General features: G+C 35.7%; 1 long non-coding RNA gene across 1 annotated transcript in view; it reads right to left on the bottom strand.

Annotated features, from left to right (window-relative positions):
* Positions 1-2,004: 2,004 nt before the first annotated feature.
* The window catches only part of LOC141572790 (uncharacterized), a 90,129-nt gene continuing 75,760 nt past the window's right edge, over positions 2,005-16,373 (bottom strand). Inside the window, exons 3-4 of the long non-coding RNA XR_012498285.1 lie at positions 10,864-11,000; positions 2,005-2,041 (exon numbers count right to left, since the gene is read on the bottom strand). This is a non-coding gene — a long non-coding RNA (uncharacterized LOC141572790). The remainder of the gene's footprint in view (positions 2,042-10,863; positions 11,001-16,373) is intronic.

Genomic DNA, 16,373 nt, shown 5'->3' with positions numbered 1-16,373 from the left:
GACATTTCATCTCTCTCTTCTTGCATTTTACTACCTATAAGCAGTCAGGAGGAACCAGGCCTCTCCTTCAACCATTTTGCTCAGAAATCTCCTCAGCTAAATACCCATTTTCATTGCTCACAAGTCCTACTCTTCATAACACACTAGGAACACAGTTTAATCAACTCCACAATGCAGTTAGGCCTACAATGTTTAATTCTCTGTTTCCTGATTAATAACATAGGGATAATGACGTCTGTGTTAACTGATTCATAAGGTGGTTGTAAAAGTAAAACTAAACACTTTTTCAATAACCATCCTGCTTTTTCAAGCATGTTTCCAATTATATTCCATCTCATACCTTCTAATTGCAATGGACTACTCAACCCTGTTTCCTCCTTACAAACTGGACTCTCCTTCGTCCATGCCTTTGGCATGCGAAGGTATGAGATACAACATTCCAGTGAAGTCAGCAATGAGCTATCCATTATTTAAGGTCAAGTTCAAGTGCCAAACCTTTCACAAGCATTTCTTTGAATGCTTCTTGGTCATACTCAATCTTTTTCCCCTGTAACTGCCTTGTATGCTTGACAGAACTTCAAATTCATTATTTCATATAACACGAGTCACCATAATGAACCTGAACTGTATCTGACTTTCCTACTAGATTTTGTGTACAATGAAGATAAAGACTCGCTTTACTTCCTACTGTGCAGTACAGCACCTGCACTGTATCTTTACAATCACTGGCACTCCAGAAGTGTTTCTTGCCTTGAACTGGGTTAGTACATCCACAGAATTATTTCGTGTATCTGAAAAAAAACGTAAGAGCAAGATTTCTATTTTGATGTCCATTACCTCATTTTTAATTGTGCCAATTATGCAGGTGTTACTAAGGTAGTGCTTTTTAGAATAGTCCCAAGTAATTACTATTCCAAATAGAGTCGGGGGCACGCAAATACCAATTTAAAAAAATTCCTCAAGATTGAAAAACATGGATATTAATATTACAATAAGGAAACTGTATGGAAATGGTTAGAGAAAGGGCCACCTTTTTAAAGTGGACTTTTACACAAACTTGAGTCTCTTTAATTCTCTGATAGACAACTTTCATTGTAGACACATAAACTGTTAAAGCTGAATTTTTGACAACCTAATACATTTTTCTTTATTAAGAAATGGACAGATACTCTCACTTTGCATGAGTTTTATTATTGCTATCATCTGACCTGAGAAATAGTCATTCTGTACTGTCCTCTCAATCAGCTTAGTAGAGTCAAGACTTAAGGTGTGTGTGTGTGTGTGTGTGTAATACTAAGCACATATTACATCAGTCAATTCCTTTAAGTCTGTGATGTTGACCGGATTGTTCTATATTCTTTGGGTATGAAATAGTACAGTAAACTTCCTACTATTGCTCTTCTCTTCTTCCTAAGGAGTTATGTCCAATACCGCAATTCAGAAAGCAATGGTAGTGATAAAACTTCCAGTACGAATGTGCCCCCTCACTATGTTTTTCTCAAGCTAGGGGTGTCCTTAATGATGCACTCAACACCAACAAGGACACATAAATCTGGGATCCACACTTCTGAAAGCCTGAAAACCATGATCATTCTCTCTCTCTCTCCCCTTAATTTGCCATTGCAGATCTATTGAAATATTTCATTTATTGCAGTTTTAATGCACAAACATGAAATGCAAGAAATGTAATTTACCTTTCTGCAAATGCAGACACTAATCCTCTTCCATTCCCTCATACTTTTGAGATAGTATAACTAACTATAAGTTTAAGGTAAGATGTAGCCTTTATTTCTATTCCTTGCTTAGGCTGAGTTCACTCCAGCAGAGAGGTTAAATATTCTGTTTCCTCTTAGAGTAGATTCACTCTGATACCACGGTAACTGGAAACAACTACTTTGATTTCAGCAAATCCTACAAAAGTGTACTTAATCCTACTATGCAAGGACCCTTTTGACACAACCTAGGAGAGACATGATAATAACCCGCCTTCACAGGATTCTTTTAGGGGGAGTGTGCATAATTGATAGAAGAATGAAGAGGCCTGAAAGAAAAAGCAAATCTTTGAATCAAACAGAACTGAGTAAACAATTTGGGGCACTATATACTAAAAGCAATTTAAAACAAGAGCTTTAACTAGATTTTACAGAAGCAAATTGAATAAAATAGTCACAAAAATGGATATGGCATTCAGGAAAAAATGTACACTGGTTCAGATAAATTAGGCTTGTCACTTGTGGTTTTCATTTTTAATCTCTTGCTCAGAGGCGAGCTGTAACTTTGTCTTTTACCCCTAGCTCACTGCAGGGGAAGCAGGCCAATGCCTTTATTTTATTTGGCTAAAGAGTGTGGTCATTAAAGGAAGCAGGTGTCTTTTATATCCATCTGCGTTATAATGTTAGAAAGGATTTAAAATGTTGTCGAAGGATCTTGAGCATATTATGTGACCTCAAAATTTTAGTCCGGGTAGAGACTCTCTCTAGCACAATCATCACATCCCCAATAAGCAGTGACCAGAGCTGGCACGGCTTGAATTTTAACAGTGAGGTAAATTACCAAGAGACTGAGTTTTGACTGGATAGTTGATCTTTATGTGGGACTGGATTGTGGAATTGGTAGGTTTCTTCACAAGAGGCCAAGAAACTTCATCCATCAAGGATGTGTTGATTTTTCATATGTTTTATTCCTTTTAATTTTCTTCCCCTAGTTTTTGAAAAATAGCTTACTTAGGAGTTAGGTATAATCAGTACTTATAAAGCCATTTACCTCATATGTGTGATTTCATTTATGGGTGATAGGGAAAGGGAGAAGCAGGGGGAGAAAGATTTTTTTAATAGTGTGGGAGATATTAACACTTCGTACTGTTTTCCCTAGTGAGTGAGTGAATAGTAATTAAGTGCTAACTTAGGTGGTGTGCTGACCAGCAGTATTCACCTAGGATGTTAGAAATGCAATTCTCAGGACCCCACCCTATACCCACTGAATTAGAAACTCTGGGGGTAGGGCCCAGCAATCTAGGTTTTAATAAGACCTCCAGAAAATTCTGATGCACATGGAATTTAAGAGCTTCAAGACGTAAAGCCACCATTGCCTCGGGCTTGGTTGCCTTGGTTTTTTCTTTGTGTGAGCTGAATACGATTCTTCATTTGAAGATCACATATACATTTTCCATGCAGTGTGGCTGTTACACACAAGCCAACTATTTTGAATATTATTCAAAGTCACAACAGTGTGTTAAATGTTGAAGAAGAAAGTAACTATACATACTTTCTGAGAAAAGGTATTCAGTACTCTATGCAAAATTAGAGTACCAAAGGAACTTCTGACTATATGCAATTTTTGCCTCAGAAACTGACTTTAAAATTTACAACCGTCATACACACAAAAGGTAATTTCATGTAACTACTCCCTATATTTTTTCTGAAAAAAAAAAAAAGCTTGACATGTTAGGAAGATGGAGAAAATGGAAACCATTGAAAAGATTTTTGACACTTTTAGTCATGTGATACTCTATATAGTCATGATCTCACTTCATGGAACTTACTGACTGCTCCCACCATTTGCAATGTTATTAAAGAGGAGAAAACTGAGTTTTCAGAGAGCTAGAATAAGGTTTTAGAGGGTTTTGTGGGGTTTTTTTTTTTTGTATTTTATTGTGCTAAAAATCACATAACATGAAATTTACCATCTTAACCATTTTAACTGTACAGTTCAGTAATATTAGGTATGTTTACATTGTTGTAAAACAGAACTTTTTCATCTAATGAACCTAAAACTCTATACCCATTAAACAACTCCTTTATTGCCCTCCCATCATCCCCTGGGAACCACCATTCAATTTCTATGAATTTGACTACTTTAGGATGGAAATTATTTAACCAGGATATGAATCTGAATCTCTTCATTTCTGAAATCTGTATTATTTTTCCTTCACAACATGTTACTTGTCAAACTAAGTTAAAACAATGTTCTTGGCATTTAAGTCTTATTCCTTTCTTACCAATCTGAATATGCGTGTATATTTAACTATATCAAGGCTGCCCTTTTGTCAGTTTCTTATAAGTACAGGCTATTTTCCCCCCATTTCTGTCTTGCTGATCCTTAGGATGACCTCTGTGTTTCTTTTTATCTGTGAAAACTCTAACTCCTCTGAAGTTCTAGCCCTCTCAGTTTTTCCACAGTGGTTTCTCTCTCTCTCTTTGTCCTGAATTCCCCCATAGAAATTACTGCTTCACTACACATCTTGTCAATAAGAATAATGGACTCTCCGTTCTTGTAAGGTCCTTAAATTCCAACTAAATCAACAATTCATCTGGTGCTCGAAGCCCCTCAATAATAGAGTATAGGCTTGTTCACCCCCAGAATTGTCTGGCACCCATGCTATTGTTGCACGTCTCTATTCCAACTCTCTTCCCTATGTGGAGTGAAATGTTGTGTCAATATAGCTTCTACCCACTCTTTTTTGGTTCTCCCCCCTTGGTTCCTTAGGGGGTGAGTCTAATGCCTTTTACACAGAATAGTCCATAAAATATTAATCTTCTCATGAAACTTCTCATCTACAAGTTAAATACTTTCCATCTTTCATAATTTTTAAAGGTCTCCTCTATTTTGGGTACCAGCTTAAAAACATGACCAATGGCTTTTTCTCTTAAAGAATGACACCCAAAACTAAGTCAGTTCTGTAAGTTTGTTTTACCCAGTAGAGTAGAAAAAACATTACTTTCCTTATACTTGCGTTTAATAAGGGCTAAAGTATTCTCATCATCATCATCATCGGTATTGGCAGCCACTCTTCTTTGATGACATCTATCCACTCACCGTGCCTATAAACTTATTGTTAATAGAAATCCTTTAAATATGTGTCAGCTATACCATTAAGACAAATGAGGCCAGTCCTGATTCTAGTTCCTTTTATAGAATTTTCTCTCTGTTTTACATGTGTGTCTTCCATGTATGCCTGTTCTTAAGGAAACACATGTGGTCTTGCCTGGTATAGAAGTTGTAAACACAACTTTTATTAACTCCGTCAGGAGAACAGGATTGAGCATACTTAAAAAGCTTATGTGGAGGAACCTATACATAGATTTTGTTTGATTATTTTTAAGTTACCCTAAGTCCACCACAGAGTTCCTAAGTCTCACAAAATTGACACAATGCTCCCAAACTTTTCATCAAAACATGCTCAACTTTGGAAGCTTCTAACTGGCTCTGAAACCAGGTGGGTTTTAAAAATTACCCTAATTAACAGTTTCGGGAACCATGCCATTAAATGTATTTATAAGCAGAAATCTCTTTCTCATGATTTGAAACAAGAGGGGGAGAGATGAAGCCTTGGTGTCTTTTTCTGTCTCTGTCACTGACTCACCCTTCATTGCAGTGAAAACCAATTAACCTCCTCCAGTTTCCCTATTTGTGAAATGAAAAAAAAAATCACTGGGAAATTTGAAAATAGAGGTTGTGGAAACTTTTAATATGTGTAGATAAAAGGTGCTGTATAAATGTAAAATCTACTTTTTTAAATGATGGAAGTAGATTAAATTTGAGCAGGAATTGTTGATAACCATCTAAACCATTTTTAGCAGGCAACACTTAATATTTATTTGTATTTCTATTGAACATTTATACTGAAAATCTCCAAACATTTTGTATTTACATATGGTCATGCTTCTTAATTCTTTCATGAAATGAGGTAAAATTCTTTATTTTAAACGCCTAGTAGATGCTTTAATAGTATAATTCCTGAAACCTGGAGAAATTCATATTGAGGAATGACTAGCAAAATATTCCAGTCTCCTAAATTCTTGAGAGTTCTTACAATGAACTTGAAATTCAACTCTACTGCCCTAGATGAGAAGATTATGACCAAAATGTAATTAGGAGATGTGTACAGAACTGTTTTTATAGCAGATGTCTGGTCAGATGTCTTTTATTTTGTTCTCACTAAAGAGTTACATTTTCAAGTTGTCTGAACAGTCTTGGGCCAATCCATGTGGGTTCTTTAATACCATCCCATTTCATTATTTTAGTTATTTTCATGATCTGTAAGATTTAGTATCTAGATTTAGGAGTCTGGACTGACTAACTGATTATGGGTCCTTATCAAGATTATTATCTTTCTGAATATTCTTCCTCTTTTCAAAAATAAGCCAAAGAAAGTCTTTAATCCCTGTATCCCAGGTTAGAATAATTCTGTCTATGAATGTATCTCTTTAAAATATAAATTTAAAACACCAAACAGCCAGTTAAAATGTTCACTTACCTTTAAGTTGAAAAAAAACACACTATTAAACTCTATTAATAGATAAAATGAAAAGTCATAAAAATAATATTCATTTAAGAATATTAATATGGTGATGTTTAAAAAAATTGAGTCATTTAAGTTCTAGGGTATTTGAATAGCATCACATAAAAATTCTAGTAAGTTGAATGTTTTTAGATTAGACCATGCCTGAAGGGAAAATACTGGAAATTATAAGAGCTCTATTATTGAAAGAAATTTCTAAAAAAGCAAACAAATAAATAAAAAAAAACAAAACAGACAACAAATAGCATCTGAGTCAGCACACACCTATTTCTCTCTCTCTCTCTCTCTCTCTCTCTCTCTCTCTCTCTCTCACACACACACACACACACACACACACACACACACACTCACAACTCTGAATATTGTAGAATGGTCTGACAACCCCTGGAAATAAAATCACAGCCCACATTAAATCTGATGCGTAACTAATTAGGAATGCACATTACTTAATTATTTGCCCTGAGGAACATGAATAGATCCTGTATAGATCCAAATGGTCTGGAAAAATTGCAATTCAGGAACTCATACTTTAACTATGTCTATTTGAATGTTCACATCATGATATACCAACTCCAGGAAGATTTTCTTGATTAATTTACAGTATGAGTTGAGTTCACATCATATTGACTCAGCAGCAGTGTATTGCCAAACACTATAAGACACTTATTTGAACATCAAGAAGTCGTTGTTTCTGAACACTTATACAGTTTTGTGATATGTGTCTTTCAGGAAAAGTCTAGAATGGTACCGTCTACATTGTGGAAACTTTATGCATGTCTTGTCATAATTGATTTAAATGTAATTTTTAGCTTTTGTGAGTCATGGGAATTCTACTTTTACCCTAGATAATCAATGCATAGGTAATTACAGTTAAGTTAAGCCAGATACATGACAGTATGTATCTTTTGAGGGTGAGTGAGCAAGAATGATTGGAGGATAAAGGGGAAAGGGAGTTAAAAGAAATTAGGTGATGAGATGAATTATTCAAGGTCTATATTGAATATGGAATTAAGTGAAGCTGGAACTGAGATAATAGAGTGGCACATGGGAAAAAATGAAAAGTGAGGGGAAGGATGGTCTAGATTAAGAAAAAAGGGGGTGGGGGGTGGGAGATGAGGGTAAGGGGGATCGAATATATGGTGATGGAAGGAGAACTGACTCTGGGTGATGAACACACAGTGGGATTTATAGATGATGTAATACAGAATTATACACCTGAAATCTATGTAATTTTACTAACAATTGTCACCCCAATAAATTTAATAAAATTAAAAAAAAAAGAAAAAAGGGAATAAGGGGTTGAAGTCTAGGAAAAAGTTAAAGACCCTAATTTTTGCTGAGTGTGGCACAAACTTAAAGTCCTTTTCCAAAGTGTACTCCAGGCAGCCACTACTGATTGACGCAAGTGTGCATTTGAAATGAAAAACTATTATATTTGGTTTCCATTTTTGGATTCAGACACTTGGGTGGCTAAGTCTCCTGCCTTTGATGGCAATAACTTGAATGAATCATGTCTCAGCAATGGATGTCAAGTAATGGCATTTAAGAACTTGAGTGATTATATCTGCATCAACTGCCTTATGTTAGAGAAAACAATACCACTATGAGATCAGTGAAAATCAAGACCATGGCATTTAGGGAGCAGCAGGAACATACTATATTGTGACAACATTTCATTTAACTGACAAGAACATGCTCAGTTGTGTGTCTTAGGCACTGAAACAACAGCCTTTCGAGATTTCTAAAAAAAAAAAAAATTCTTTGAGCTGATGATTTAAGGTGATAGCCATGTTATTGTATTCCACCTCAGGTGTATCCACTAAAATGATATGATTTGCTAGAACGCAGTATGGGTCACCATCAACCCCACCAACTACAAAGAACATGCCAAGGTTAATTAGAAACAGGTGCTGTTGTCATAGTAGGCAAAATCTCTTATTTGTGTGGGCTGGCAGGCATACTCTCATTTTGGGCCACCCCTCGTGCTCTTTCAAAATGATAGCCTTGAAAGTGATATGTACTAGGACAATATTTAGCTGCCTTTATTCAACAAATACTTCTTATGTACCATGTGAAAAGCAGAGCTGGTAAGCTATAGGAGATGAAAAGACAAAGCATATAGTCTTTGCACCGATTCAACGTCCATCAGGGGAAATACTTGTATTTATTCATCCTTCCTGTCCCAACACAAATGTGATTTCTTTAAGATTAGTTTTCTCATTAGTTCTTACATGTATTTATTCTTTACAGAACTCTTGACAGTTGCAATATCTCCCTTTCCCCTGGCTTATGAACTTTATGAGGCCATATTCTGAGTCTGTTTGTTTTCCATTTATAACCTCAGTATTACCTGACACATGGCAGGTACTAAATAAATATTTTTAATAAACAGATAAAATTATTATTGTAAGAAAAAGCAATAACTTGTTATGTTGGCATAAAGTCAATGTGCCATTGAACTTTAGAAGAGAAAGGAGTTGCCTCTATCTAGAGCAGGAAAACGTTCATGAGACATTTTAACAAGATTTCAAAAAGCAGAGATCATTTGGATTTGTACAGATAACAGAAAGTGGTGAAAATTGAATACAAAGTCAAAAGGAAGTCAAAAAGGAATAGTTCATTATTTCTATCTATGTATCTGTTATCTATCTATCTATCTATCTATCTATCTATCTATCTATCATCTGTCATCTATCCATTCAAGTATAGGTTGAATAAGGCTAATAGACGTAGAAACATAGAAATGAGTATTGGGTCCACGATATGGAGATATGTTGTAGAATGGTGATCAAAGAAAAATTGTGAGTCTGGAAAAAAACAAGGCCATATTTATGCTTCAGTTGTATTAAGCTCAGTGATATAAAGGGTGAAGAGACTGAAGACCATAACATCAGATAGGAAGCTATTGCAGTAAAGACAGTGAGGATATGGCAATGAAAATAGGAAGAAAGAAAGTTCAAACGATGTCGTGAAGGGATTTGGAAGCACTTGGAAATTAACTGAATGCAGAAATGGAGATGCAACAAAAAGAGAAGAGTAAAAAGTTCATTGGTTTGTTCAACATTTTTTTTTTTTTTAACGAGCACTTACTAGGTGCCAAAAAATAGAGGTTTGAGAGAGATAATGAGTATGGTAGAGCATTAAATTTCTTTTTCCAGCTTTACTGATATATAACTGACATACAGCACTGTGTAAGTTTCAGGTGTACAGCATAATGACTTGACTTACATACATTGTGAAATGATTACCACAATAAATTTCGTTAACATTCATCCTCTCATATAGATATAAAAAAGTAAAAGAAAAATTTATTTTCCTTTGTAATGAGAAATCTTAGGATATTATACCACACAGGAGTGTTAACTATAGTCATCGTGTTGTACTTGTGTATCCTATAACTGGAAGTTTGTACCTTTTGACCACCATCAGTCAATTTTTCCTCCCCTAGGCCTCGCCTCTGGTAACCTCAAATCTAATCTCTTTTTCTATACATTTTTTTTTAATTCCACATATAACTGAGTTCATATAGTATGTGCCTTTCTCTATCTGCTTTATTTCACCCATCATAATGCTCTCAAGGTCAATTCATGTTGTCACAAATGACAGGATTTCCTCCTTTTTTTAATGGCTGAATAATACACACATACACACACACCGTAACTTCTTTATCCATTCGTCTGTTGATAGACACTTAGGTTGTTTGCATGTCTTGGCTATTGTAAATAATGCTGCTGTGAACATGAGGGTGCAGATATCTCCTCAACATAGCATTTTCATTTCCTTTGGATATGTTCCCAGAAGTGGGATTGCTGGCTCATATGGTAGTTCTATTTTTAGTTATTTGAGGAAACTCCATACTGTTTTCCACAGTGGCTGTACCAGTTTACAGTACACAAGGGTCCCCTTTTTCCATATCCTTGTCAGTATTTGTTGTCTTTTTTTTTTGATGCTAGCCATTTCTGATTAAGAAATATTCAAGAACTTACTTAGCTAACTGTATTTTTATCCTTCTTTAATCCATGATTACTATTAACATATAACAAGTAAACTACTTTATTTGTTCAATCACTAATTTTGATATGGACAGATCCCCATAGTCTACACATTTTTTGCTAGTTTAGATTCCATGGCAAAAATCATTTAGCAATAATGAAAATTAACTGTAAGTAGTTTCCTTGAAACTAACTGAATAAGGCTAAAAGAAGAAAAATGATTCATTTTTAACTTATTTATCTAGTAGTGACTTCCTGTTCTAACTAATCACGCATGGGCATATTGTTATGAATATTCAAAGGTTTTTTAATGGCTTAATATTTTTTCTTTCTTTGTTTCTAGGAACAGAAATCATAACACACATTGAAATAGAGGATCGCACATGTCAAAATCAGATAAAGTAATGTCTCATTTGATGCTCTATCTTTCATAGCACCAACAAAGGCAGACCAGCCATCAAAGGAAAGTACCACTCCCATCTGGATTGTAAGGCAGAAATAACATAGAGCTGGCTTAGTCTGGATTCCCTTGATTAAAGTTAGAATATTCAAAGGAAAAGTTTCACTTACCAAGAGTCATCGCTATCAAATGCATGTCACAGGTCTGTTTGAAGTAGATAATATGTCAGCTCCAGGTTTTCCCAGCATGATATTTCTGCTCACTGCTTTCTACCGCGTACATAGAAATTGGTAGTTGGCAAAGTCACCTGGAGGAAAGAGGAAGAATCAGATTTTGCTCATTTTATTTTTGCTTCACTTAACCAAATAATGCTTGTTGTTTCCACTCCTTTTTCTTCTCAGAGCCACTCACTGCCCATCTTTGCCCCCTGGGATACTGACCTCTATACACTGGGTCACTCGGGCTCCCTTCTCCTCTAGCTTCCAGCTGAGGTTGGCCAATGGGAGGACTGTCAGGAATTGGAAGACACAAGGAGCGTGGGCTGTTTATTTCCTCTACTCGTTCACTGGTTGTAGTTTTTGGTAGATGCACACAATATATACTGGACCGATGGGGACAATCTCTCTTTCATGGCTCAACATTTTCTAAAGACTGCTTCTATATAGCTCCCTTCCCCCTCCATCAGGCATAGGGATAGTAATGGCTTGCCTCTTCTGCTGGTCCTTTGGTCCATCACTATTTGTTGTGATTAGTCAGTCATACTTAAAACTCTTACTAGTTATTTTAATAGCTCCCTTAGCATCAGTATATATCAGTAAGGATCCTAGAAGGAAAGAGATAGTAACCTCTAAAGCTTCTGGATTTTTGTTTATTTTTAAGGTACAATGTATAATTTCTCAGGAAAGGAACATTACTCAGGATTTGGTCACTATATTACTACTCTTCCCTTCTGCATTTGTAGAAGGCAAAAATACAATTTACAGACAAGTGGTTTGCAAATGTTTTTCTGTCATGCCACACAATATTCACATGTTCACTGCAGAACGATACACAAGATAAGGGTAATACTTCCATGATTTAAGAATTTCTTTTGCCACTTAAGAAGGTATTATTATAAAGTATGTGAGAATAGGTTGTCATAGATAACTTTAAAATTGTGCAACTTTATTTTTAAAGAAGTGAATTTTCAAACTTTTAGTAGAAACACATTGTGCAACACACCACAGAATCTCCTGAGGATCACCTATGCCGCAGCCTAGCACAGCTTTTGCTGAGACACAGATGAAAAGATAATTCTCTTTTAGGAGCTTCTAGCATAAGATGAGTGACAAATTGTCCTACTTCTTCCATTGATTATAGTAGTCAGCCCGTTAATGACAAGTCAAAGAAATATGAATTAACATTGACACAAAAGCCAATATGATAGATGTTTCAAAAATTTTTGAACTATGCTGAAATTATTTAGTTACCTGGAAACCATGAATATTGTAAGAGATGTAAGAAAACCAAAAAAAAAAAAACAAAAAAGAGAGGACGAGAAAAAGAAGAAGGTATATCTTCTTGACTAGTCATCCATAGATTCTTTAGATATTGATAGATTCTTTAACTGCAAAATGTTCATTGAGCATCTACAATAGCCAGCTTCAGAGTAAAATCTGCACGGTAATGAGCCACAAGCATTAATACCCACACAGAAAGGTACTACCAACTAATCATCCAAGTAGCAGTCTTAATTCTCTAAACACAGTTTCTGGTTTGCAGTTAAGAAAGAATTAAATGAATTTCCTTAGCGTGAATAAGCTCATAAATATTTTGTAAGATATATGTCAACCTTATATTGTTTACTTTTCTTGAAATCACAACAGCCTGACATATTCATAAATGGCACTGTGTTTATAAATTTACATTATTAAAAGGTTGATGTATAGCTCAAGGTAGCCATGCAGATTTGCATGCATATTTTCCCCACAAATTTAAATCTCACCATTTGTTAACTGGATTATGACTAATTCTCAAAATCACTGCATACTGCATCTTCAAAAATAGGAGACACTATAGAGACATTCAGAGCTACTTTATAGAATGGGCTCTGCAAGTTCATCTTCATTGTGAAAGGGAGTAAGTACCTTTATTAAACAGCTTTGCACAGTACTCATTTTTTTGTTTCCTGTTCCTTGCTTCCACTTTAGAGAAAACTGCAGATTTTAAGGAAAAATAACTTGAATTAAACATTTCCCCCCTATATGTTTTCCTCACTATAGCAGGTAAGAGACCTCAGAGAAGTCCCAACGTCAGAGATGCTATGGAACAACTACTTTAAATGAAAGGCCATAAATATCCTTAACCCCATTTTCAGATTACACAGCTGAGATTTGGGTAGTTTTAGTATCTGGCCTGTTCACTTACTGAGCTAGTAAGTGATAGAGTCAGGCCTTAAAAAAAACTAGGTTCAATTCCCAAGGTCCTTCTGATGTACTAGAAGTATCCTGGTCAACATTGTATAGGCAAAGACGGGCAGAACTGACAGCACCGGCAAATGCTAAAAATGATTTAAAACTCAGTGTCATCTGACGTTCAGAATAAAAGGAGCCAAAGTATGCTTTTTATTAGCTCCAGATAACTGCTTTGCCAATGTCAATCAGTAACATAATCATGAAAGAATACGGATTAAATGCAGGTTAAAAATGCAGATTTCTTCACCCTACTGCTGAGATTCTGATTTAATGAGTCTGGAATACAGTCCAGGAATCTGGGTTTTTAGCAATCATACTGGATGATGTAATACAGGTGTTCAAGAGTTATCCTTTGAGAAATGTTGCCATAGAAAATTGAAAGGGTAAAACTTCAGGTTTTCTGTTGGTCATCTTAAAACACAGACACACACACAGAATTTCCAATGTCAAAAAATCAGATGGGCTTCATTGTTTGTCATTAATACTTCTTATTAAATGTAATTCTACAATTACTGAATTAAAAAGTAATATTTAAGAGAGATGTGAGGATTTAACAACCGGTTTCTTGGAACTAAAAACCCCTTAGATCTGTTGCTAACCAATGATACCACCCGTGAATACATGCAACGTGATAAGATAGCACCAGTGTCCATCAGAGTGCTCCCGAACGTACAGAAAGAAAATTGTGTGTCCAACAAATGAGACATTACACTCAAAACTAATCTCTCACTTGAGGAAAGTGGATGAAGGAACCCCAAAGAGGATGAGAAAAGTTCTTTGGATCTCTTTTATCCTCGTGTGCTACAGTTATACATTTCAAAAAGTAATGATTCTGACCCTAGTGGCACATCCAAAGAGAGCACAACAGTGACATTTCAGATATCCACTCCCACCTCCCCGTACACATTTGCCCCCGGGAGCCATCTTTACGCTACCTTGCTAAGGTCAGAAGTTCCCCAGGCAGTTACTAACTGGCAGTAGCTGTTAGTGTGAGTGAGGGAGCCGATTTCATGAATATCACCTTTCACCTAGTAGTTTCTTGCAGGACTAAAGTGATCACTAACACACAATTTCAGGTAGTATATTCTCTTGGCGTTAAGTACAGGTCATAAGGTGCACGTTGTCATAGGCTGTGAAGGGTAAAGAATGGAACTAAAGGGCATCCAAAAAGGAAAACTCCTTAATAGAAACATACAGAGTCTGCGTTTGTAATGTATGTATCATTATGGTGGGAGGCAGCAGCTGGTGCATGCAATTGATTTTAGTATTAAAAATAAAATCCCTATCATTTGAAGATCATCAGTGGGTAGGTTTGGTCTGAATGTTTATGAGCTTTGCAGGGCATGAATAGGAAGATCAATAAAGCAAAACCAAGGGTTCCAGAAATGGTAGCAGAACTATGCTCAAAACTATGCAGTTACTTAGAGACCTTTGTCTTTGGCTTCAAACTGAGTTTAATACTCATTCAGTTGTTGCCTGAAAAGTACGTTTACAATTCAGTTTTCTTGTCTGTTTAAAAGTTTCCAGCCTTCCTTATAATCATCAGATCATCTAGAAACTTTTAATCAATGCAGTTTATATTATTATTATTATTATTATTATTATTATTATTATTTGCATAAGGATCCTTTTTAATAGAAGCAAAAAGAAAAAAAATTGAGAAGGGAACAAATGTATTTCAAAGAGACTTTGGGAGGCTGGTACTTTCTATTCACAGCTAAACAAAGACTGAGCAGTTCCATATTATGTGACTGTTTCATCAAAACCACATTAATACAATTTAAGATCATTTTCCTTCCAGGGACGATGAAACCTAGGTTGTTCATATCCCCTCAATAAGTAAGTTAAAATATAGACAGGGATGTCACCTCACCTTGGCCTGAGAATGTTAACAGCCCAGCATCCCATCAGCTTTTATTTTCTGGCAATGTTATTCATACTCAGGGCAGGAAGTAGTGGTGATGAGTCTTTCCATGATGCATATTTCATTTGAGTTATCTATAGGTAATTGTACTTTAACTTGCTGTTCAAAAAGAAAACCGCACATAGAGGGCTAGCCCCAAATGTAAGGTGAAGATGCTAAGCCTCATTTTTCAGTTATGCCAGGGAAGTGAAGTGGCTTTATTTCTATCCTGTCACAGTGCCATGAAATCCCACCAATTCTTACAGTTGAGACACATTCTCCAAAGTTACAGGATAGAAATGCCTATATGAAAGGTAACTTATCATGCCAGAAGCACCCAATAGTCCCCACGGTGAGTAGTCAATTAAATGGATCTGATTGACAGAATACCAGGGAAAAGAATACTGGAAACACCAATGTTCAGAGGCCGCAGGAGGGCAGTCATGAATATACAACAGAGCCATAGCCTGTGTGGCATAACAAAGGTGCCAAGAAAGAGCATCAGGTAAGAAATGGAACCCAACTTGTCTATAAGTATAATGTAGAATTTTATAGGCAGCAAAATCATGTTGTAGAAAAATAGCTGATAATTTGGGCTTGTAATAGAAGATATGAAGCACAAAAAGCTGATACAAGTGAAAATACACAGTCTGATCTCGTATTTGTATGAAAGAATTATAAAGCACATTTTCAGATCTTTGACCAATTAGAATAATAAAAACTGATTAAATAAACATTTAAGCATCTTTCTCTCATGTTTGAACTAGAAATACATATAAAATTTAAGCATTCAGTTTTTCTGAATATATTCTTGGTAATGATCTTACTGTTTAGAGTTACAAGAATGTAAAGTCCCCACTTGTAGAGATTAATGATTTACCACTGCTACAAAGACAGAGCACCAACTCCAAGAGCAGAGCCACATTCTGAATGATCATCCAGAGCCCTAGAGATTTTTCAAGCACTTGGAGGCTTTTGATTTCTGTTTTTTCTGACATTGAAGAATTTTTTGCATTCCTGTATGGCCAGATCAGGGTACTCAGGGTTCTTAACTTTACATAAACCTTCAAATGCTGCCTCTCCTCTCCTCCCAATTTTTCATATTTATGAGTGAATCTCAATTTCATACACCAGAAAATGTAGCATAGGTACTGTCTCTCTCAACAAATTCATGATACAGAAACAGGTGATACACATATGTATATACATAGATGTCAGAAAATGAAATGATACCGAGTAGTGATAAGGACATGATGTGATGAGAAAGAGTATGGGGCAAAATGTAAATTGTTACAAAGACTTTGGAAAATAATTTGGCCTTATT

The sequence above is a fragment of the Rhinolophus sinicus genome, linkage group LG07, assembly GCF_036562045.2.
Source record: "Rhinolophus sinicus isolate RSC01 linkage group LG07, ASM3656204v1, whole genome shotgun sequence".
NCBI classification, from domain to species: Eukaryota; Metazoa; Chordata; class Mammalia; order Chiroptera; family Rhinolophidae; genus Rhinolophus; species Rhinolophus sinicus.
Note: the sequence above shows the minus strand (reverse complement) of the source record. Positions and strands in the feature narration are given on the sequence as shown.